The sequence below is a fragment of the Falco naumanni genome, chromosome 1 (genome assembly GCF_017639655.2).
Source record: "Falco naumanni isolate bFalNau1 chromosome 1, bFalNau1.pat, whole genome shotgun sequence".
Lineage (NCBI taxonomy): Eukaryota > Metazoa > Chordata > Aves > Falconiformes > Falconidae > Falco > Falco naumanni.
In genome coordinates this window covers 82,303,545-82,327,606 of record NC_054054.1, presented here as the reverse complement: position 1 = coordinate 82,327,606, position 24,062 = coordinate 82,303,545, and the positions used below count along the sequence as shown (strand labels likewise).

The window sequence follows — 24,062 nt, the reverse complement described above, 5'->3', positions numbered from 1 at the left end:
CTCTACTATTCAGTATTCCTATTCCAAGACAGATGATATAATTTTAAAACAAAAATATTACAACCTTACAGTGAAAAACTTTCTTAACAATAACTTCAAAATTATTTGTTGTTCAGTATATTTATCATTAGCAGGGTATATTTATTATGAGCAATCATTTATTGGCATGATTGGATTAATCTCTATCATTTTCTTTCATAAATAACTCTTCTTAAGTATCAAGAAAATATAATTAATCTATTTTTATTAAGGACAGCATTCTCAGATATTTGTTTTCTGTTAAAAAAATCTGGGATGACAAGTGAAAACTTAAAAATGCTAAAATAAGGACTTAGAAATAGCAGGCTTTACATATATGGCTTTGCCCGAAGTGTTTGTCTTTATTGTGCTTTAATATGTGGCTATAATTCTTAACAAGGAAAGAGAATAACCTTCTAGAGAGCAGACAGACCTCACTGCAGTGGATCAGGCATAGGCTTGTGTGGTTAAAACCAGAAGAACTACTGTTTTTCTACAGATACTCAGTGAGTATTTTTTCTGTATTCTCGTTAGTGGGTTGTTTCAAGAAAAGCAAGCAGTCTGCCTGTGCTGGCAAGAAAGAGAAAAGCAAATGGGCAAATGGGGAAAAGAAGTTGGGTTTTTTTCTTCCCTGACCAGAAAGCAGCCTGTTTGGTTTTGCAATCAGGTCAGGAGTAAGTCTGTTTTACAACACAGGTAATCACCAAGCAGCCAGAGGTTCCCAGCAGCGACCCCAGGGACTGCTTGTGCGTTATCAGGAACTGAAGAAAGGTGTGTCATCACATACCTGTGGTGGCAGGGTCACCTGAGGCTGGATGCACACAAGGCACGTAAGCAAATGGCACTGCTTTCTGCAAAATACGCCAGAAAATATGGCTATTTGAAACTGAAGATTTACTGCTGGGTTTCTCGTCTTCAAAAGAATCCATGAACAAAGTGCATATTATGTGCTACTTTCTGTCAACCTGGAGGAAATGAAGTAAAATGTGAGAAGATTTTCACATATAATTACATGGGGCTTTTTAACAATTTACATGTTTCTCTTTCCCCTTAGACACATTTAGTTGTCTTTTTATTAAATACATAAAGGTAAACGTCTTTGTTCACCACCTGTCTACTCATTACTTGCTTACTGGATACATTGCAGTTAAGTGGAATTTTAAAATAATTTTACAGAAAGAAAGCAAGTGGCTTTATATTTTATTATCAAGATGGTTTCCCAGCCACAAAGGACAGCATGGGAGGATGGACAGAACTATCTAATGGGCAAGTAAAATAAGAACACCATTTTTAGCTAGCAGCTTAGTGAGTATTGGGGAGGACTGAGACTGAAAGGCAAGGAGGAAAGATGGCTTTTGGTATAGTAGAGGGAATTCAGAGGGAAGGAATGACAGGGCCAGAGGAAGGAGCTATAAATTCTTTTGACAACTTCAAAGCAAGCAGAGTTGAGGGGAGGAGATGTATACATGAGTTTGCCTTTTACTGCACTGTATTAATTTTCACAGTCTTTTTCAGTTATGCCCTACTTATTTTCTATCTGTAAATACATTACCAGCCCAGAGATCCCAATTACTGTGGGAATTGCAGAGGTTCCAATTACTAAGGAAACTTGTTAAAATTTCTTTTCTAAACACACATATGATGCTGAGACACTTGAGATCCCAAGCAGAATGGAAGGTTGAAAATAGTGCAGATCACAGCGTTTGTAGGATTCAGAACATTTACATGCACATCTATTATCATGTTTAAGTTGCACATCAATTCATTTTAATATATTGGCAAAAGAAAAGTACATGAGGTATGGCATTCAGATAGAAGGTCAGTCAGCAAAACAGGTGATTGGTGCTTTTTCTTATCTCTATTGAATGTGGAAGGAGGCGTTGGAAAAGGTAGTGAACACGCTTCCCTTTCCCCCTCTGTTTTCCATAAAATCTGGAGAAAACCCATAAAAAGATGTTCATACAGTATCCTGGTTTCTGTGCAGATCCCTACTTATGGTTTAAACAATAGATATTAAATTAAGGTTTTTCTAGCAAGTACAGAAAGAGAAAATGTATTCTATATTATTTAAATGCTGTTGGGTAAAGAATGTATGATTTATGTTGAAACAGGTAAAATGATACAGATCAGACTCCCTCGTGTGACTCTCCATGACTGCACAGGAGCTCTTTCTTCCCTTACCTGATGCCTCAGAAACCTCTGTGCTGCTGTCCAGTTGTCTGGCAGAACTGGCCCAGGGTCAGAGCTGAGGGAAGAGATCTGTAACTCTCCTTTTGCGTTACAAATGGCTGTAGATTTGTCTTTAAGAGCAGCAGTGAAACAGGACAGCTTGCTGATTGGCAAAATGGGTAAAGAATAAATGACAATAAGGAGAGAAAACCAGAAATAAGTTATACATTGTTTTTTAAAATGAGTTATATGGACATTTATGTACATACATATAGGTGTGTATACATACACACATATATCAAATATATACCATTAGCTGGGCAGGTGCTTACAATAAGATGAAATGAATAGTAGGATTTGAGGGGAGAGTTCTACTGTGAAAATCATGGAGAAAGTTTGGATAACAGAAATACATCTACTGGAATAAATTGCATTACTCCCTGCGTTTTTTAAACTGTACAAGAAAAATACGTGAATACTCAGTATTGAAGAAACTTGTACAGTGAGTTCAAGTTCAAATCTGTACAAAAGCTTGTACAGAACAAGAAACTTAGTGTAGTTCTAATGATTTTGTTTCCCTAGAATCACAGAATCATAGAATCATTTAGGTTGGAAAAGACCTTTGAGATCATCAAGTCCAACCGTTAACCTCGGGCTGCCAAGTCCACCACTAAACCATGTTGTTAAGCACTTCATCTATGCATTTTTGAACACCACCAGGGATGGTGACTCAACCACTTCCTGGACAACCTGTTCCAGTGCTTGACCACCTTTTCCATGAAAAAAAATTCCAAATATCCAATCTAAAACTCTCCTGAAGTAACTTGAGTCCCTTTCATCTTGTCCTATCATTGGTTACTTGGGAGAAGGGACCTAACCCCCCCCCCCCCCCCCCCCCCCCAACCTCATTTCAGGTAGCTGTAGAAAGCAAGATGGAACCATTAAATTAAACCTGCAGGTGGTGGCTAATTTAATTCATCTGTCAGTGGGGCTTCAAACTGAGTTGGCATTGGGTAAATATGTGACTCAGCCTGACATTAACAGCTCGACTCCTCTGCACTGGGGAAGAATGGTCATCCTTGTTTGATGAGATACGGAAAGCACTTTCTAATGTTTATCTTTTCTATGTCAGCGGAAATGCACAAGTTGGCAAGCATTCACATGTAATTCATACCAACTACAGAGCAGTAGGCCTGAACTGTTGTTGCTCTGAATTTCTAAATATTTCAAATCTAAAGATTTAATAGATTTTTATAGAATGATTGTGTACCATAAAAAGACTAAAATAACTTCCACCTATTTCACAGTGAGAGACACAAAAATAATTTCATTTCTGTTCCTGCCTTTCAGTGCTGAATCAATTAGACTGTATAGACTCATAGAATCATTTAGGTTGAAAAAGAATTTAAGATCATTGTGTCCAAACATAAAACTAGTGCTGCCAAGTTCACCACTGAACTGTTTCCCTAAGTGCCACATCTACCCATCTTTTAGATACTTCCAGGGATGGAGACTCAAGCACTTCCCTGGGCAGCCTGTTCCACTGCTTGACCACACTTTCAGTGAAGAAATTTTTCCTAACGTCCAATCTAACCCTCCCCTGGTGCAACTTGAGGCCATTTCCTCCTGTCCTGTCACTTGTTACCTGGGAGGAGAGACCGACCCACACCTGCCTACAACCCCCTCTCAGGCAGCTGTAGGCAGCAATAAGGCCCCCCCGAGCCTCCTTTTCTCCAGGCTGAACACCCCGGTTCCCTCAGCCACCCCTGCCAAGACTTGTGCTCAAGACCCCCCACCAGCCTCGCTGCCCATCTCCGGACACTCTCCAGCACCTCAGTCTCTTTTGAAGAGAGGAGCCCAAAATTGTACCTCTTTCTTATCTGTGCCATTCGTAGGGAGGTACCAAAGAAAATTGTTAGTTACTGAATATCTGTTTTGTTTTCTTGTAGACAATATCACCTACATGACTGAGTCCAGACTGAAGAGGAATGGAAAGTGGAAAATTTAAGAAATCGGTTTGTCAGTCTTTATGACTGACAGTCATAAGGTGTTTATGATTCCATCTGTATGACCACAATATCTCTTTGGGTTTTGTCTAACAACATGATGGTCTTACAGTAAATGAGGGACAAACCTAAAACTTTTTTTAAGATTGTGATCAATTATTAGGGACCTTGTTATCAACAAATGCATCTGAAAAACAAAAAGTGATTTTCAGTATTATGCTTATATCAGATCTCATCATTTGTGGGGAGGGTCATGGGGTTCTTGTTTAAGCTTTCAAATGCATATAATGATATATTATTCCTCATAAGTTAAAAATAAGTTTTGTGGGGTTTTTAGCATAAAATTAATGTTGGAAATTGAAGCTTTAACTGGGAAAAAGAAGTATTATTTGACAAATTTTATCTATGATTGCTTAAGAATGTACTTCAGTGTAATATAGAATTAATGGAACATTGAAGTGATAGTCTTGTGCTCTTAGCAGTGCAAGAGCATCAGAGAAAGCATTTTGTATCATCCTCCATGATTGTAAATGCCTTTTCTGTTTCCTGTACTTATTTTAAACAGTTGGTACTAAATACCATATGGATAAGGAAGAACATTTAAAACATATTTAGTATAAACTTTCCCAGTGACCCTAGTGAGACATGCTGTGAATCTCTTGGGGTCTTCTAGTCTCCTTGGAAATATCATATTTCTTATATATTTCACCTGCTTAATGCTTTGAAGTGATAACTTAAATAGTTAGAGCTCAGCTGTGTTCATAGATTTTAATGATTAAAAAAAGATTGCTTCCATTGCCAACATGTTTCATGTTGGCGTTCTCATTTGAAAACACAAGTTGAATCAGCATTGGAATGGAATTATTCATTGTGACATGGAAAAAAATTTGCATTGCCTGTCTATATATATTTCATTGTCTACAATATACAGAGAAAAAAAGTAGAAAACTTTAGTATAAATGGAGAAATTCAGTTTTCAGTGTTAGCTATAATGACAGTTTATTGCCAGAATAAACTTTTGAACTATGAGAAACATAACCTATGAAATTCTACTAACTAAAGTACAATAATTAAGTGAATAAGGAATCTAGTGACAGCATTGGAACCTTGGCAGAACATCAGAAGCTCAAAAAGCAATTATTTTTTTTAAAAAGAAAAATAATGCACTGATTTTAAAACATATCCCCATTAATTCCATTCATTAGTATTTAATCAATAAACCCTTCAACTGGAATCAGAAGTTTAAAAGGACTGACTTTCTTTAAATACTCTTCTTATTCCACTTGAAAAATTAAGACAGGAAGTTTTGAACATGTGTCTGTATTGTAATGAACTGTGGTTTCTCTTAAATGGGCATGTCTCTGTAACTAAATACTGATAATCACAACTTATGTCTGTGTGTAATAATAGCCTTGTCAAATCTCTCTCTTTCATGATATAAATGTGTCATAAACAACTCTCAATATATCAGAGCTCCACAAATCCTGAACACCATAATTCATTCTCCAACTTTTGTGAAATTCTGGCATCAATGATTAATATTGTTTTAGAATAGCAGCACAATCATATTTTCCAATAATGTACTCCATGTTATTTAAGGAATCATTGGAATATCCCCTAAGTTTAAAGTCTGAATTGTCTCTGTGATGACAGATTTTTTCTGAAAAAATGTAAACCGCAGCTGTAAATCTTATTAGAAGTGTGCTGTCCGTTCTCAAAATGAGTGAATTTCTGAGGTGCTAAACCTGAAATACCATTATTTATTCCATAAAAATAAATGTAACAAATATGCAAACAGATATATTGGGTGAGAGAACAATATTAGACCTTTACATCTGTAAAATATTACAAATTTTTGTTGTTGTTGTTGCTATGACAGTCATTTAGTTCCTTTGCACTAAGATGTTTTATGGACTGGACTCAAGCAAATTTTGAAGATAAGAAAATGGAAAAGTATTTTTGGAAAATAGGTTAAAATCTTGAATTCTTATTTATTATTGAAATAATTTTTTAGGCAGGTCTGAGTAGAATTAAATGTTTAACTTGATATTTTTAGTCAATATATCCATAGATGTGAATTAAATTTACATTAATTTTCCTGCAAATAACATTTCTAGACTTATTTTTCTAGGACATAGGAAAAGGACTATGTATTAAGAAACAGCTGCCTCACAGGTCTATTTTATGAGGCTAATATAGCTAACTTTAACAAACAGTTTATAAATTCATTGTTACTGGTTTTGTCATAACTTATAAATATAAAAAATATTTCTGCCTCTAAAGCTTTAGTTGTCCTGGTGGAACATAAATTAAATATAACATGAACTTCCATTAATTACCTGCTGACTTCTTTATTGGTAACAGAATATGCAACGCTTAGGAAAAAACACCATTACATAAGGGCAATGTATTCTGACTGGTTAAGTGGCTTGAAAGATATCATTGATAGAGAAATACATACATATTTATGGAACATTTGTACTGACTTTATAAACATGATATAATGGATAAAATGACAGCAGAATGTGATGACAGATGAATGTGTTAAATACAACAGGATTAGCATATGCCTTTAACTCAGTTAACAGCTTGTCACAATGTTACTTGGTAAATGGCAATGTAAAAAAAAAAGATTAAAATGTGGTGTGTAATTGCCAAAATATTTCTATTACTTCTGTTGGGGTTTCCAGTCAGTACTTCAGATTGCAGTCTAAAAATCACTTTATAAAGAAGCAGCATTAAATTTGAACAAAGAGTATACTACACAGCTAAATGAGACTCAGATAAAAGCAGAGAAATATATTTTGGCAGTAACTCTACAAGGGAAATGTGCACATATTATCCTCCTTCTATTTTTCTTTTAACAGCTATGGCAGCATGGCTTTTTCAGGTACCCTAAGCATATGTGTTTATCTCTCCCAGATGCTTAAAAGAATATAAGCCCATTTTCTTTTACCTTTAGATTGGAAAACATACTGAAATCACTTTGAAAATCATGTTTAACACACTGTTCTAATAATTCCATAAGCTGACCGCAGACAGTATAAAATATATGTGACTTGTCAGCCTTCATAAGTGGTAACTTACTATACATGGAACAACATGACAATCCATATTCAGATGCTCCCAGCTTCTCTTCAGTCTCCAAACTTCACCTGAGAGGCAAGCTTAGCCCTTCTGAAGATAGCTAAGTGCTCAGACACCCATCTAAGGCTTTCTTACCAGCTCAGACATTGCAGAAGCCACATGAAACGATGGTGCAAAAGTACCAAAGACACATAATGTCACAAACAAACAATACCAGTTGTTGGGTCAGATAACCAAATTGGTACTTACCAAAACCTCTACAGGACAGTTTCTCAGATGCCCTTTTTCTGTACTCTCTGCTGCAAGGTGCCTTTTCTCTGGCCATATCAGAGTAAAGGGTTGTGAGTAAACTGCCACTGAGCAGCACTGCTGGGCAGCTGCACAGTGGTGGTGGCCAGACCTATGGCCTAGATTTATGAATTTGTAAATTGTTTCAAGGAGAAATTTTATGTGAAATTCAGAATGTTATTAAAACATATAAACACTTCTGAGATTAGCCTTTTATTTTTACAACAAAATATTGTGGTATCTCTCTAAAGGGTAAAAAGAAAGGAGAAGGGGGCTGCAGCATCCTGTTTAGGATTAGAGGGATGTCTGCATGCACCTCTGTGGTGAGGGATTGGCAGGCTGTGTGACTCACACCAAATTTTTTCAATGGCCTTTGCCAAAATTTGGTCATCGATTTTCCTACTAATCAGGCAATACCTCCCTGGAGAATGGACACACAATTTTACTACTGTGAAATGGTACATCAGAACAAATGTGGTATGATTCTAACTAGAGGGAGAACTCAGTACATCTGAAGAATCTCTATAGCATTTAATTTGATGATGGTATCTTGTTGCACATTTCTTTTTCTAAGACTGTAACTTCATAGAGTCCTAAAAAGCTTTGGATAAATTTCTATCTATAGGAAAGTTGTGTGCCAAGAAAGCAGAGAGACTGAAAAGCTATGAGACAGTAGTAGAGTGTTTGTTGATACAAATTACAGATAGAGCCGGGGGTGGTGGTGGTGGAGAATTGTGGAATGGTATTCCACATTACTTCTATAATTGTTCTTAATGTCAACATGTTTATTAAATCCCCTGTGTCAACATATAACATAATGTCCTAAAAAACATTTAAAAAAATTTTAAAAAGTTATACAACTCTTTTTTCTCTAGAAAGCTTGAAAAGACCTTTCAATTGAATCTTTATTACTTGTTTTACATTTTCTTGGCTCAGAAAGTCTGTGATGTCAGGAAAAGTATTTTTTGAAATCTTCTGTTGGCTGTATGAAAACAGCAAGCTACTGGAATAACTGGAATGATTTTTGGAATATATCTTACTTGAGAAGTTAAAAGGAACACTTATTTTTCATTATACAATTTATCTCTTAGGAAGTCTGAGAGGTGCCTTCCTCTCTTAATTTCTCTAGTAGTGCCAAACTTCTTACGCTTACAAGATATTTAAAAGGTATTGGGAAGGTTTTTTGTAAACACAGAAGTTGCTTCACTTTCTTGAAAGTATAAAAATTTGATACATTCTCCAGTGAAGTTAATTACTATTGACATTAGTATAATTCAGTTAATAGTACCCAAGCGGTGAGCAGGGTCATATGCTTCAGAGGCGCAATTATCTAACCATAGTGAAACCACACAAAGTGATCTGCTGCCATTTAACTGCAAGTACTTAGAGTCTGATAAAAATCCTCCATTATGAAATGAAGCATTAGAACTCATTTCCCCAGAGATGTGTGCTGGTTTATGACAAATTCTTTCTTTTCTACATACTTTATGACTGGTTATATTGTACTTTTGTCTTGTCTTCAATGAAGGGGTACACTAGTAACTATGTTTGCTCTTATAAAATTCTTTTATCAGTAGACAACTATTTACCAGCTGTAATTGTATCTATTTGTACTAAAATTCACTATGCATTATAGTAAATATATGTATCATGTTATATGCATGTGATTAAATATACAGGTGAAGGGAAGGAAACATTTTCCAAGAGGAAAACCAATAGTTTTAACACACTTGAAAACTTTAAGATCAATTCTCATTTCAAAAATACCATGCTAAAATAAACACGTTACTTATTCTGTGATTAGTTTATGCCCCAAGTTAGGCAGCAGCAGGGAATATATTATCCTGCTGCTCCAAACTGTGCTTTCAAGGAGGATTGCTGTTGCTCTTTCTCTGCATTCCTGCTTCTCTCTGTCCCCATGTAGGAAAGCTACAGAGGCTTGTGTCTTAATATAAGGACATAGTCTGCGTGAATATCCCTCCTTTGGCTTCCTCCAGTTAAATTTCTCAGCATGGCCCATGCACAATGCAGAGCATGCTGGAGGCTGAGCACCAATTACACCTCCTTCCTTTCCTTTCACTTCTAAGATGATGTGTTTGCACATTTGTCCTATTTCCCCTAAAACTACCTTCCACTCTCTATGTAGACAAACAATTTCTATAAATTTCCTGTAGTATACAATGCTGTTCATTTTTTCACACTTCTAGCTAATAATTACATCCAATTAAAAGGTGAGAAGGGTTGTGCTTTACAAGAAATGTATTGAAAGTGCGTGGCTATTCTAAATAGTTCCCTCCAAGCAAGCATGAGACAGCACCCCACTGCCAGTACCTCTTGACATTGTGAGCAAAAACAGTTTCTCAACTTGATATCTGCTGCTTTTACTCTGTTCTTAGTCTATCTATAATTTATCAGCATAAGCCCCTTAAGCCATGTACATCAGTCGTGGAGTCTCCACAAACAGGAGAATCTGAGATTTGATTTTGGTGGGATGTGTTGTGATGCATCTTTCTTCTATGAGTAGTTTGGGAAAGTGCTGTGGATTTTTTTTAATTATTTTTGGGGGAGGTCCTAGTAGAAATAAATGAGCTCCAGTTAACATCCTCGCTGGGCATATTGCAGAAAATTCTAAGTATAGATCTGCACACAACTTCCTTGGGTTTAGGACTTCAAAACTATTTCATATGTAAGCAAATGTAGAGAATCTCTTGGGTTTAGGAAATACAATGTATAAAGAAGCCGCAGAAAGTTATAAGCAAAGTGTGGACTGAAACAGATTTAAAAATATATACTCCTGAAAATGCCTGCATTTCCTCATATAGTGTACACACTTCCACTACATACAGACTAACCCCATTTAAGAGACTCAACAGCAACAATAAAAAGCATAAATACATAAACCACAGAGAGAGAGAGAGAACCTCAAATGTGTCTTCTAAAGATACATCACAACCACCTCAATTATCATGTAAAGACAGAAATGAGAACTCAATAAATAGAAGCTGTCATCACATGTTTATCTCTAGAATAACTGAAAAAAACCGAACAGAAAAAGTGAACTGAAGATATAACAATTGTTGATTTTTATAAAATGTGGATAATTTTTTTTAAATACTTTATGGTAAGAATATTCTACAAGAAGTCAGACCTGCTGCTTCGTAGAAAACAAACAAAACAGGATAGAGGACTTTAGGAGAACAATCTTCATCAATTAAAAAAAAATATTAAATAGGTGCTCTCTTTGGGAGTGGGTTTGGTCAATAATAAATAGCTCTGTGTGTCCTGCTGTGGTTGTGGATTATTGCCTTCATCTTTTATACCCTACAATACTTGCCCCTGTAACAACAGATTTACTTAGTCCTTGGTGAAAGCTGACAGTATGAATGACAGTTATTTTTCCACATGTTTCTGCATTTCTTATTTCAGTGCCTCCAAAGCCTTTTGTTATAGCTACCCCTGTCCAGATGTAGATGAATTAAGCATATTTCATATTTTTTCATTGCAGTATAACAAATAGATTATCTAGCCGAAAGTCACAGGGAAAGCTCTCTTCTCTTCCTTTAAGTACTCTCAGTTTGTTCTAATGTAATTGTATCACGCCCATTTAGTTGTTTAAATGAGCCTCTGATAAATACGCCACAGCCCACTTAAACAGGTGTGCAGAAAGTCACATCAATCTCCCACAAAATGCATTCATACTCTGCCATGCCTGCCAGAGCACCTGAATCATGGAGAACTGCTACTTCTTTGGACACTTTTTCTTAATTTCTTCCTTACATAACACACGTCAATTAAGACAGCACGTTTCTCTAAGACCAACATAGAATACTGGCACATTGCTTTTGTCCTTTCACTCATTTTACAGAACACCAGCATGTGGGATTTTTTTCCAGAGAGGTGTAACGCAGCACAAGGTATTGAATGTGCATCAGCTGCTAAAGTGTGCGCATTGTGGGGCCTGTAAAATTTGTTATTATCACAAACGTGAAGACTGGATAGAGAGTTTGTTCTCTAGGGTCAACAGAAATCTTAAGTTACTATTAAGTGGGAATTACAGACATAGGTATTTTGATAAAATAAAATTTTAATGAGTTCTAATATTCTGCTTGCTTCTGTATGTTGATGAGTTAAAATCCACTGAATGATGCCAGCCTCTTCAGGTGATCATTGCTTTTAGGCAATGCCTTTACCATGTTCCAAGACTTCATAACAATTTGATTTATGATTTAGCTTAACAGCTACAACCAATTTTTGTTTACATTGTGTATTTAGTTAATGCCAAGAGAAGAATAATTTGTATACTGTATCTTCAAAGTATATAAAGTGAATGACATGATGGTTAGTTAAACAGACCACAATAAAGAACCATCAGAAGAGGTTTTGTGAAACTTAAACACTGGTCTTGGCCTGAAAAACCCTCTAAAACCAGAACTACTTTTGATTAGAAAGTTTTCTATACGGACCATAGATGAGGTTGAAGAGAACTGCCCTTTAGACTGACATAAAATACTTGTCTGATTTGGACAATTCAGTTAATTTGTTTCCCAATGGTAAAATGAGGACAACGATATTTGAATACTACACAGAGTCCACACTGAGCTGGAAGTGATGGAGTATGATGCAGTGTGCACTATAGACAAGCCTGTCGGCATCTGAAAGACTAGTCCCCTGTGAGAGACAACAGGATTGTTGTCTGATGATGTTCTTCATAGCTAGGATGGAGCAAGCATTTACTCCGAGCTAGGTCATCTGGATTCTCAGTTCAGATAGTATATTTTTATTGGCAATATATATTTATTTCCCATCTATGAATCTCTTGACAGATTGTAAAATTACTTTGAAGAAGCAAGGGGGAGCAGAGAAGGAAATCTGACTCTTAACTAATTAAGCTTTATAATATCCCCATGAGGCATTTCTTGTTTATTACTGAGGAATTGAAAGCATGCTGCTCATCTTAATGTTAACTGGAGCTGTAGATGCTCTGAACCTTGAAAATAGATCATTTCTTTTGATGCCTGAAGAGGCTGTGAGGATTTTGGCCTTAGTGTCTATCTCAGAGTCATACATTTAGTTACTGGCAGAAATGAAAAAAAACAACCCAACCCAACCCAACAAGAAAAAACCCCAAACACAACCAGCCAACCAACCAACACCCCCCCACCCCAGGTCCATCCTCAGCTCTGTGTTATAACCTGAAAACCTACCCTTTCTTTATGCCTCAGCTTTGCATTGCAGGATTGTTTTAATGTATCTGCTGAAAATATATGCTGAACCGTAGAAGGGAGTACAAGCCATTTCAAGAGCTCTGGGAAGTATGTTAGAAACTGAATGGTCCTAACTCATCTTAATGGCTTTAGAGAATAGCTCTGTATTTTCCTGTCATTGTTGCAAACTGACAGACTCTTCCTGTGAGGAGGGTGGAAGCCAAAGAAATGTCTGCCAGCTGGTTCACAAAGATGCTCAATGTGTTGCACATTAGGGAGCCAAAGGGCCAGATGGTGAAAGCACCCAGACCTTTGAGTAGATTCCTATTCTCATTGCTGCAACCACCTACAGCTGTAGTTGGGGCAAGCCAGCTCATTTCTGTCCATCTTTCCAAGTGCAATTGATCAGCCCATTACTACTACTTGGATGTAAACTGAATGGTGAACTAAAAAAAATTAGGAAGTGAGATCTCAGTGTTTCTCTTTAGCATTGCTGAATCCAGCAGCCTCACATATTGATCCCACTCAAACAATATTTCAGCTTGTGGTTTATAACACTATTCTGTTTTCTTTCCTTTAATTCCTTTCCAAAGCAGAATTATGTAGCCCACTTCTATTGAGCTTGGTATCCACCTGCCTCTCATTGGAGTCAACAATAAAACTTTGCTCTGGATGAGAGGATAAGGAAAGATACAATTACAGCCTTTCCCTATGTGAAAATATTTTTTTATTTTTTTTTCCCCCCACACAATGGTCTGCATGCTCACCATAACAGTGGATAGGAATCACATCATCAGACAGCTCCACCAAGAACAGGACCCCAAAAGCAGCAGTAAGAGGGAAAAATGGAGACATCAAATAGTTTGAATTGCAACCTACATACTTGGAAAAGCTTCATCTTTCATTGTAATGTCTTTCCCCAGTGCTGAGAACACACTGCAAGAAACACTTCATTTTAACACATCTTGCATTCGTTCTCCTGGCAGTGTTAAGTCTCTGTAAGTCAGCATCTGTTGCGTGTTATTACAACATCCACCTTTTTGAGGAGCGCACAGCAGCCTGGAGGATTACATAGGCCTATTGCAACAGGACCAGAAGGCACCTCCCTTGCATTGTGCTCAGATAACTTCTGGTACAGGCAACCACACCACATACTGCCTTTTGTAACTTTGTGTAACTCCACCTCAACAACAAATAGCCTCTCTGGCCTTCACTTCTCTTGTTGGGAACTATAACTTCTCTCTCGGATGGTTAGAAACCTTCTACAGTTTTTAGCCTACACGTGTTCACCTGCATGCTATGCTTATTTCCTTTGATGTGGTCTTTGTTCCTTACCTTATACAGTTTTCTCTCTGAATTGTATATCCATTTGCAGTAGTTATAGCAACAATGATAACTCCATCTGCAATAGTTATAGAAGCAATTATACCTTCATCTGCAAACTCAGCTTTCCATTACTTTGTTTTTTCACCCTATAATCCAGGCAGATTTTTTTGGCTTTTTTTTCTTCTTAAGAAATGAATAGTACATGGAAATTATTAATTATATGCTTAATAGGGGTAGTAGTACCCAATCTTCAATGAAGATACTTCACATGTGATATGTCGTAGGGTCATATTTGATTTCTCTCAGGCTAGATCAAATTATTGACTCACAGTTACATTAGGAAAGTTAGGCTCCTTTCCTTGTTAATAAGGGGTCCCCTCTTAAGTTCTGATAGCTTATCTTATATTTAAGCTGTGAATTTTTATCCCATCAACATTATTTCTCCTACTATATATTCTGATACCCCTGTATAGATAATGTAAGAATATAATTACACACAGTATAGAACAGTGGGAAAAAAAAAAAAAAAGAGGATAAAAAGGAGGGTTAAAAAGCACCAAAAATAAATTTAAAGCTGAGGCCTTTCTTCAAACTACACTATTAGCACTACTTGTAGCTGGATCTTACACCCATCCCTTCCTCTTCCAGCTGAATTAGGAATCTTTCAAATGGAATTATATCAAATATTGCACTCCTAAAAAAGCCTCATATCATTTTCTTGGTTGAAAAATCAAGCGCTATCAGATGGCTCTGGTACAATCTTTCTCTGATACATGGGTAGTGCAACAGTTCAGAACATTTCCAGTTTACTACTACTCAGATTGACAAAGTAATCAGAAACCAGTTACTTTAATTCTTCAGCTTTCGCTCTATTCATTGAGGCTCACAGTAGAACATGAGAAACTAGGTAAAAATTTAAATTTATCTTTATGCTTTGGCAAAACAGCATAGAAAAATCTTTCTTTATACATTTTTTTTTTTTTTTTTTTTTTTACTGGTCATTCATTACCTGCTAAAGCTGTCATACAAATTTTTGTTTTCAGAGCTTTCTTAATTCCAAATGACAACAAAAAGGCTAAAAGACACTCTGGAGCACTGCTGCTTGTTTTCAATACTTATGATGCAACATTTCTCTATCTAATATTATATACTCTAGTTTTTATCCAGCACACACAGGTGTTCCATTATGTTTAGCATAAATTAAATCAGGTTTACTGAAGAGAAATGCAAAAGAGCTAACATAAAAAGGGCTGGTTTATATTCAGAGAAGAATGGAGTCATTTAAAAAAAAACAATGTTTGTTCCTAGAACTATATTCAAAACATTTACATTCACCTGTTTCCAGAAGAGAAAGTCCAGTAAATACAGTTTCCAATGCCTCTTAAAGACAGAAATCAATTTCAAAAGACTGCAGACAGAAATAATGAGGGCCCCCACCCCGAGTTACAAGGAGACAAAGACCTTAAAACAAAAGGATATTTACATGCTGATGCAAGAGATCTGGGAAAAGCATAAGAGCAAAACAAAGGTTAGGAAGTTGTTATTGGAAAAAAGAAGGTGGGAACACTTTGTAGACGCTGTGTCACACCAAGCCTATCCCAGAGTCATTTGAGTCCTCAATGTCAAGCTAACAGAAACATAACTTTGAATTTTATATTCCTATTATAATGGCAAAAGAAAGTGCAATTCTTATTTGACCTTTCAGAGTTAGGGGCATAGCTTTGATTCACAAACCCACTAATACAAAACATATCAATTCTGCATGACAATAATTTGTTAATCTACTTGTTTGAAATATATTGGAATTCTTGGAATGTTGTATCACATAACAGAAAACCTACAACAATAGAAAAACCTAGACCATTTATGTGCCCGTACATTCCTGTCAGCTCAAAATGCTACATAAGAATAAGAAAACAAAAGGAATCCAACCTGCAAAGCAGTACTGTTAAAAATAGAGGCCTGGACTTTACTATCTTTATGTTCTTTCCAAAGAAAATAGGCCTCCCTACTTGCAAAGTCTAGGAATTTCCATTTGCTTTCATGAGCAATTATATAAAGTCATGAGTGATTATTGAAATGGTGAACATTTAGGAAAGGATTTCTTTCTTAAATCAATATATGTGAAAATAATCCCATTAAAAAAACAAAAAAAAAAAAAAACCACAAAAACTGAAACCCCATTCTCTTCCACAGAACTGAAATAAATATGATTTTTAAATACATGTTCCTTTAAATATAGGCTTTCTGAAGATAATCTGAATAAAACTAAAATTAAGTGCTTCATCATATATCACAGAAGGAATTTATAATGTGTCTATTTTGGCCAAAGTTGTTAACATATAGTATTGACAAACATTCATCAGAAATCCAGGCGCCCATGTCAGTAAAGATCTATTTTCTTCCAAGAAAATTCCTGTGAAGAAATTTCAAAGGCGGCTGTCAAATCTAAAACCTGCTAGGTGACTGGTTTGGGTTTAGATGTTAGCTACAGACAAGCCTGTAATGTTAAAGAACAGTTCAAAATCAGACATTTTTTTTTTCGTCTTCACAGTGCATGTGGACGTGAGGTTCTTCTATCATGAGAATAGTTTCTTACTAATGCTCAAACAGAAATTTACCCCCAGGCTACCCAGCTCACTTGCACTAGGTAAAACTTAGAATCAGAATCATGGAACCATTTAAGTTGGAAAAAACCTTTAAGATCGTCATGTCCAACCATTAACCCAGCACTGCCAAGTCCACCACTAAGCCATGTCCCTAAGCACCGCATCTATACATCTGCAAGTATTAGAGCATTGGAGTCTGATGTCATGGAAATATGCTGTCAGCAACTCAAGTACGCTGATTTCCCTCTTGATTAAATAGCTATTAAGAGTTGTGCTGGGTCTGGCTGAGCCTCGTAGCAGCCCTCACAGTGTTGTGCTTGTGTTGGCAGCTAGGAAGGTGGCAATAACACACCAGTGTTTTGACCACTGCTGAGCAGTGAGTGCTCACACAGCATCAAGGCTGTCTCTCCAGCCTTCCCCCTCCCACACCCCACACTAGGATAGGTGTGGGAAAACTCTTGGAAGAGAACATAGCCAGGACAGCTGACCCAAAGTGACCGATCAGATATTCAGTATCATACGAGATCTGCTCAGATATAAAAGCTAAGAGAAAGGAGAAGGAAGGGGGGACATTTATTATTTATGTCTTTCTTCTGGAGTAACCACTACATGTACTAAATGAAGCTTTGCTTCCTGGGAGGTGGCTGAACATCACCTGCTGATGGGAAGTAAAGATTAACATCTTTCGTCTTCCTTTGCTTTCACAGATGCAAATTTTTCTATTGCTTCATTAAGCTGCTTTTGTCTTGACCCACAAGTCTGGGAGGTTTTCATCTTATTTACTTCCCCCCTGTTCTTCTGAGGAGGGGAGTGACAGAGCAGCTTGGTGTGTACCTGGCATCCAGATAAGGTAAAACCACCCAAGAGCTTAAATAATTCTATTACGTTAAAAGTTGCCAAGGGTCAAAGGAATAATAGAAAAATTTAACCTTAGATGAGTGAATCAAAAAGACTTATTTTAGTGTTTAAGGATGTGTGCTTTGACTCAAAAGTTAAGACAAAAATCAAGGACCTGAATCTCACATAATCAGCAGGAGTTTAGGAAATACATTTTATTGAGCTCTAAAAAAAATCAAATTTCATAGCAAAAATACAACTGAGCAGGCAGATCCTTTAATATGCAAAAAAATCCATGCCTGAAAAATCTGGTTTTGTAAAAGAAAACAGGCTTGAGCACATAGTGCTGTTACTAAACAAAACTAGCAATAATCTTTCAGGTGGCAAGGGCCTGTAAGCATGAATGGAAATTCCTCCAGCAGAAATTGTGAACTACCCACCTCAGTGAAGTAGCACAGGAGAGTCCCAGAGGCACCAGCATCCAGAGATGTGCACTTCTTGGGCAATCACAGTATTTTTCTTCCACAGCCAGATGCACCCTACACAAAATTCTGAATATTTCCTAATAACTTTTTGGCACTGCTATCAGGTGAGTCTACTTTGGTGGCACTCATCTGCTATTTTGACATTAGCTCTGGGTGTACAGTGGCAAGTCTATAACCTTTCTGGCTTCTTGTTCCTCAAGGTCACCAACATCATTTCCCTCCAAAATTCAAAGTCTTTAAGGGGTAGAAAGTGAAATGTACTATAAATGTTTCCTCTACCCGTGTTACTTCTTTACTCTTACCTTCTCAGATATGTTTGGAAATGATACAAGTGCATCTGAATCCTTAAAATTTGAAAAATACTTATCTCAGGAATTTTATCTATATAAATTTTATACAGAGGGATATCAAATATAGTAATATATTATTAGTTAATTCTCTTAAAGAAATTATTTTCCTCAGTGGGGAAAAGGAGAGAACTAGCACTGAATCGGTGCCAATATACCCATAAAACCCTTTCTTGTCTTCCATTCCATGGTGTAACAAAACTCTCCTAGTCAAGGGAAGATAACTGCACTGCCTTGTTTCCCTTAAGCATCAGTAGTAAGAATATCTGGGAGAAAGAAATCATGCTATCTGTAACTTCATATTCAAGCTCCCTAAATTAAAAATTCTACTTGAACAGTAATGTTATTAGTCAAGAACAAATAGGCTAGACAGATACTTAATGTAATGTACTATAAGTTAAGGGGGGGGGGGGGGCAATAAAAAAAGGGAAATAAAATGTGTCCATGTTTAACAGATGGCCAAATAATTAATCTATCACCAACTTATTTAATTACCTAGTTACAAATTTACAGTGTGCTACAAGTACAGCACCTTAGAAATTAAAACCATACATCCAAGAATAAAATCTGATTCAGGTCTGTTCATGTTAAACCATACTTCTGCAGAACTATGCAAAATCTAAATCACTATTCCTGTGTCTGTGTTCTCTGGCTTTTGTGTATTTTCACCTGTATTACCAATTTTACATCATTCTCCTATGGGCCCTGATCCAAAACTAAAAATCATTGAGAGATTTGGAACTGCTATTTTTTCCCCCTCAACATCCCCAACAGAACTGTTTCCATTTACCAAGCAACAACAGAACCTATGTTTTGCACAGGGATGTAAACACGTTTTTAAAAAGTTAAGAGATGTACTTAGGGAAATCAAAAAACACAAGAAAGTGCAATGTTTTAAAGGTTGAAAGGCTAGCTAAAGCTACACCAAAACAGGCAAGACCAAAAGCAACTACAAAACCAGCAAATAAATGAAATGGAGCTAACCATTGTTCCTCCTGAACTAAGAAGTTAAAAAACACACATCAAAGAACAAGGTCTGAGAAAACCTGCTGCAGAACTTAAACAAAAATCAGGGTTCTTGGCATAAGAAAAGAACTTTAAAGCACTTATCTCACACTGGTTTTGTTTTTTTCCATATCTCAATGCTTCTTCAAAATGAAATTGGGTTTTGGGTATTTAGCAGTTTTTATGAGGCTTGCTCCTTTTTTAGAAACTTTGCTAACAACTTGTATGCATAAAGAATGAGGAGGAGGGGGAAGGAGAGGCAAGAAAATCAGCTGAACCTTTCCAGTCAATTAGTTATGCATCAGATAAGTTGTTTTCTACAGCTGCACAACTGAACTTCTTTTTTGATTTGGGATTCAAATTGACTTATAAATATTGAAATTATAAGCTTAAGGAAATAGTATTATTTGATGCATAGCCTATTTCTAAGAATTAATCTAATGGAGAAATCATGGCTAAAGTGTTACCATTTTAGTATGGCAGAACTGCTATTCTACTAACACTTTGCTGACCCTGTAGTCATGATTATGTGTAGTGATTATTGTGGTACCGTGCGCTATTGCCTTCATCCTATACAGTTCCCAGCAGTTCATTAGGTTGGATTTTCATTCAGAAGTGCTTTCCTCACTGTTAACTATTGCAGTGCTAAAGCACCTAACACCAGTCTGTTTCACAGACCACTTATGCAGGATCTATAGTATGTGTTTCTGTACTGGTTCCTAGTATTTTAGGGTTTTTAGGGATGTGAAATTAGCCGTGTAACTCAGTCATCCTCCTACAGTTCACCTTTTTACTTTTGCAGCTCCTTGAACAACCCTTTCCTGTACATTATAATTAATATTCCCTTTCTGAGAGCGGACTATCCCCAGAGTTTTGTGATTATAGCTTTATAAAGAAACCAAACTGTTTCAGCAGCCACAGTTCACATCCAAGGCACTGCTGAGACAAGCAAGTTACACAAAGGTCAGCCACCACAGATTCCTTCCAGCCCCAGACTACGACTTCGAGTGCTTTGACTTCTCATGCATATGACCGCAGTAATGAAAAGAATCAAAATTATTATTCTATTTCCTGACACCTTGTGAAAAATTGAAATTTGATTTCATTTTGATCTGAAACAAATCCAATTCAATATTTTTAATAAATTTTAATAAAATCAAAATAAAAAATATTTTTTTCCACTGAAGTGAGCTGGAATGCAGGGTTGAGTGGCCTTCTTTAGGACACTGCAATCTAAAGGTTAAATCTCTTCCCCAGCTCATTCCCGAGATTGCTTTCCATGATACATAAAAAAGAGCAAGGACTTAAATTTCCATCTGTTATTCAAATCCCAAGCCAGTTGTCATGCTGTCAAATCTCTGCATACCCTTACTACTTCCTACCAAAAACTCCATTAACCAGTAATACCACTGTGAAAATTCAGATAGAAACATTCTAACCCATTTGGTTTTGTTTCTTTTTTTTCTGATGGGCAAGCATTTCCCGTGCTTCTGCTGGGCTCCTTTGCTGACCAGATTCACAGTTTAATGGCATTCCTATGTAATTCCCTATCTCCTGTGTAGAGTCTCATGCAATGTGAATGATTTACAGGCTTTTAAGCTACCCAGCTATCTCACAACTGATGTTCATTCACCACTACCCATCAGTAAAGCCCTTCACTAATTTTGCTGAACCTCTAGCATTCTAGACCTGTGATCAATCCCATGCACTACACTGAAATGTGGGTCAGACTACTATACATGGGTAGCTCTGCTTTTCAATGACCTGTTTTTAAGAACCCTTGATTTCTTACTTCCATTTCAGATCACTTCTGTCTCTTGACCCCAAGAGTGCAAGAGTCAGGTAAAGTTGTTTCTGAAGATCTTTCTAGCACTGCTTCTATTGGCTGTTTTAATATCTGGTTGGTTCATTTAAGCATACTGAATTTTTTGCCCACACCATGCAAGACTAACTGCCAATGTTGCCTTCTAATGGATAAAGTTTCACAGCTGTCCAGGTTTTACAAGTTCCACCAACCTTAAGCATCCAACTCTAAGGCATATTTCATTCTTCTCATTAATCTTTGTGCATCCTTTGGTCTGTGCTGTTACCCTGCCTCAGTGAAACCTGCTTAGAGAGATGTGCCACAAACTATAACATAGGTTGAGAGCAGTATCCATTTAAGGATGCAACCATTTCCCCAGCTGATCTCTTTTTTCTAAACTGATTTATTTTTCTCCCTGTGCTAAAAGTTTGACTGTTTCTTTAACTCCCTGTTTGATGACATTTGCTCCTTAGCAAGTGTTTTATTTCACCACTGTCAATAGCCAGTATCAACATTACATTGCAGCAGATGTGGGGGGCTTGCTAAAATACAGGCTTTACAATGATCCTGAAAAAATAACCTTTAGTATATAACAACTTGCAATACATATGACTGCTACATAAAGCTTACATAAATCTAATTCAGTACATTCTTTGCTACCAAGAAAATATTAAACACCACCATCTTGTTAATCAACTTTTGAAAAAATTACTTTGACTTACAAAACAGTCTCTGCATTGAGAACAGTATCTCAGCTGTCATATATGTTCATAAAAGTCAGTTGCGTTAAGGTATATCATCAAATATAGGTCTGTTCCCTGCAGTACTTTGTTGGAAGTTTGTTGGGAGTTCAATTATTACTGGGAAACTTTAGGCTACCAATAGTCTGATTATAACACTGAGGGGTGGGTAACCAGTCAAATATTCTAGCTTAAGTTCCTCCTCATGTTGAAATAACTTCCAACAGCAGCCTGTTTTCCTCAGTAATCTCTCATCTAAATCTAAGCTAGGCATGGCCCCAGATTGACTGAATACTCCCGAGGCTCAGACCTAGTGTTCAGAGGCTGTGGCATATCACAATCCAACGAGGAATGAATACAGCTGACATTAGTATCAGCTGTGTTAAAAGTGTTACAGTCTCCAGCAACTGATTTCAGTTTGAACTGTGCTGTTTTGTTTTTTATTTTCTCTAATAACATCTGATACATTTCTAAAAAACACATTAGATAAGCATAGAGAAGAGAATTTGCAAAGACAAGCAAGAAAAAAGGGCATGTCTAAGAACAGACTTCACACTGCAGGGTGATATTTTTGGATTTTGTACTCTGGAAGTCTGGACATTTTAGAAATCAATGTGTAGTCAGTCAGGCATGCATACAAGTTACAAACTAAAGTGAACCAGCTAGACATAGGACTTAGACACAGGGATACAAACAATTGAATGAAGACACGGCTCTGCAGTCAAATACAGTCTTCTTACCAAATTCCTTTGCTCAGAACAAATTCTTAGTTACCAACTACAGTAAAACACTGCCAAAAGATTTCCCAGAGATCTTAGGGATGAGAAGGTACTTCAAGCAAAAATAATTCATGATGGTTATGGGTCAAAAATAAAGCAAGCTGGGGTCAGAATGACCTAGCAGTACCATTAAGGTTGAGCAAAAATAAAATGCATCTTGAAATGAGAAGATGTGAATGCAAACTGAAACTCAATTGTTGCACAGGCACAATTAATATAATTGTAATTAACAAAAAGGAAGTAGAAATAAAAACTAAAAATGTGCCCAGTATAAAAAATAGGTTGCATTTGAGAATTCAAGAATTAATACATATTTAAAAACCTGGGTTTTAAACTTCTGAGCCTGAGGGCCTAAACATCAAACCAGTTGAAACTGTTTACCACTTCTAAGAAACATGATCTGGTTTCAGCACTTCTTGTTATGTCTTACCTTAAGATTCAGTTTTTTACATGTGCTGAACATTGTATTACTATTGTAAGAAATTAAGCTTAAATATGTTCTGATTATAGTTTTAGTCTAGCAATTGACACACTGTTTTGCTGGTTGACTGGATATCAAGCAAAAATGAACTAAAAATCAAATATAATATATTAATATATTATTATATTACAATCCAATAAAGGAAAAGAGCATGCAATATGATAAAAGGAAACAGTATTAGTTTTTATACACAATATGATAAAAGAGCAATAGGAGTGAAGCATCAAATTGTCACCGCAATGTTACAGAGACTAAGAAAAGGCTACATCACCAATTATCACCTTAACACCATTCAGGCCCACACGTTGGTTGGGAAGCCCTGTTGCAGCCAGCGCCAGGAGTCTCTCCGTAACTGGGAAAATTCCTATGGGGTGCATCCACCCGTAGGTGAGGCTTCTGGGCCAGTCCCAGAGCTTGCCCACATTTATACTCAGTGAAAAACAAAACCAGTTTACATACCTAGTCTATGCAAACTTTTAAGTTTATTCTAAGTGCAGGTGTGCAGTATCCCATGATCTATAAGGTTCACACATGCCAGGGACATTGGCCAGACACCAGAGTGTGGTGGAGTTACTGTCATGACCCAGCTGCACACAGTATTGTTGCCTGGATGGTCCTGCTCATATCTTGCTTGTTCAAGGTGCTCAGAACAAACACCACCTGCTCATTAAAGTCATCATTGAGCTCCCCGAGCTCACTGTGCAAGTTAAACAATTCCTAATTAAAGACAAAGACTTTTTCATAAGCAGTAATCAATTAATACATTTTCACCACACAGAGTGTTTTCATCAAGGAATGGTTCCGATACTGCAAAAAGTACATTAAAAAAAAGTAACTGTGTTCTTCTATAAAGAATTTTTGTGTGGCACAGCTGGCA

The 24,062-nt window shown here is 36.7% G+C and overlaps 1 long non-coding RNA gene across 1 annotated transcript in view; it reads right to left on the bottom strand.

Moving 5' to 3' along the window:
• Window positions 1–585: 585 nt before the first annotated feature.
• LOC121082741 overlaps window positions 586–24,062 on the bottom strand; it is a 30,570-nt gene continuing 7,093 nt past the window's right edge. Inside the window, exons 2-3 of the long non-coding RNA XR_005826101.1 lie at window positions 2,200–2,350; window positions 586–983 (exon numbers count right to left, since the gene is read on the bottom strand). This is a non-coding gene — a long non-coding RNA (uncharacterized LOC121082741). The remainder of the gene's footprint in view (window positions 984–2,199; window positions 2,351–24,062) is intronic.